This window comes from Myotis davidii, unplaced genomic scaffold, assembly GCF_000327345.1.
Source record: "Myotis davidii unplaced genomic scaffold, ASM32734v1 scaffold1374, whole genome shotgun sequence".
NCBI lineage: Eukaryota > Metazoa > Chordata > Mammalia > Chiroptera > Vespertilionidae > Myotis > Myotis davidii.
This window is the reverse complement of record NW_006285310.1, coordinates 10,498-12,303: the sequence shown is the minus strand read 5'-3', so window position 1 is coordinate 12,303 and position 1,806 is coordinate 10,498. Positions and strand designations below refer to the sequence as shown.

The 1,806-nt window shown below is 39.8% G+C and overlaps 1 long non-coding RNA gene across 1 annotated transcript in view; it reads right to left on the bottom strand.

Annotated features, from left to right (window-relative positions):
- Positions 1 to 336: 336 nt before the first annotated feature.
- Positions 337 to 1,806, bottom strand: part of LOC107181875 — an 11,838-nt gene continuing 10,368 nt past the window's right edge. The window contains exon 3 of the long non-coding RNA XR_001512586.1: positions 337 to 506. This is a non-coding gene — a long non-coding RNA (uncharacterized LOC107181875). The remainder of the gene's footprint in view (positions 507 to 1,806) is intronic.

Here is a 1,806-nt window from a genome sequence, read left to right as displayed (position 1 = left end):
ACACACACTGCTTTATAGCTAAGCTGTGACTGGTCATGCTTCATAGGTCACCGCTAGGGCCTGGCCTGACATAGGGAAGTAACAGATTGTTACAAGCTGGGCAAGACTGGGCAAGCTTTGCCTAGATCCATCTATGTTTGACAGTTACTACAATAATACTTTTAGCTACAGAGGTCGTGCCTCGGTCAAGCCTTGTCTAGTTCCGCTTTGCTGCAAACTCTAATTAAGCCTTAAACCTTTCCTGAACTTTGACCTTAAAACCTTCCAGTCGACATAGAGCTTTGACCTTAAAACCTTCCAGGATCGACATAGGATAGAGTCCAGGACATAGGTCAGCTTAGACTTTGCCAGCATCATGACGGTCCCCACCATTTCCCCCTTCTTTGTTTTTTAGTCGAAGCTCATGGATGGAGGTCTGGATAGCTCACAAGCTGGCTCCGAGGATTCGGACGCCGACTGGCAAGAAAGAAAGAATAATTAATATCACACCAATTGTCATTGCAGCACTCCATAGTATAGAAAAACCATAAAAATGAGAAAACCACCCTTTGAGGGTGTCAAATATTTGCTTGGCTACCTCTGAGGATGGAAGCAAAGGAGACTCAGAAATAGATATAGCCATAATTTCTTCATGTAATTTCCTCAATGTCTAAGGACATATTAGTATGTTGCCAAATTCCCATCAAGTGCATGCGGACTTGCTCCCAAGACCAAGCTGATATATTGTAATGCCTGGGAGTCACACAAATGTTGTCAAACTCGGCATGACACGAGAGGCTAGACCTGATCTTCAGGGCTTCTAACTGATATCCTAGAAGGAGAATGGTCTGTTCTAGGACAAAATGAAGCCATTCAAGGGGACCATCCTGCCAAAAAAGGCCTGTTGGTAAGAAGGGAGTAGAGAGAATTAAATAGCTCCAAGTTTTGTTATAATCTATTCTTTCAAGAAATTGAGTGGCAATCATGTCCTCTACTCGTTGCAGAGCAGTCTTTGCTTCAGGAGTTAATTCTCGAGGAGAAGTTGGATCTGGATCCCCTTTTAGAATCTCAAAGAGGGGTTTAATTTCTCCTGTTGTTAATCTTAAAGAAGGTCGGATCCAGTTAATATCTCCTAGGAGTTTTTGCCAATCATTTAAAGTCTGCAAATGCTCTGTTCTAATAGAAGTTTTTTGTCTTCTGATTTTCTGGCCATTAATTATTTGTCCTACTGGTAGGGTGATTTTGATTGAACCTTTCCTTCCGCTATTTTAAGACCTTGATTTTCAAGCCATTGCTGAGCATGCTTGAATACTTTAGCTAATAACTCAGGACTAGAGGCTGCAAATAAAATGTCATCCATGTAATGTATTATATAAGCTTCTGGGAAGTTTTCTCTGGTCTCAGCTAATCCTTCTGCTACAAATTTTTGACATAAGGTAGGACTATTAGCCATGCCCTGTGGCAAGACTATCCAATGGTATCTCTTCATAGGCTCTGTTAAATTAACAGATGGAACAGAGAAAGCAAAACGTTGACAATCTTGTGGAGCCAATGCAATAGTATAAAAGCAATCTTTGAGATCAATAATTAATAAGCAATAATCACAAAGACATTTCATTGTCTGTCAAATACTTTCTGACCTCTAAAGCACTGTGGTTTAATAGTTAATTATTGTTACTTATGGATCCCCAAAGTAAAAATGTTTGTAAGGCTGAAATATATCTTTTATATCTTAGTGAAAATATAGATTTAAATGAATGGTAATGTGTCCCCCGCCCAAAATAGAGGTAGGTGATATATTCTCTGTGGCTGAAAATTAGAAGAGGA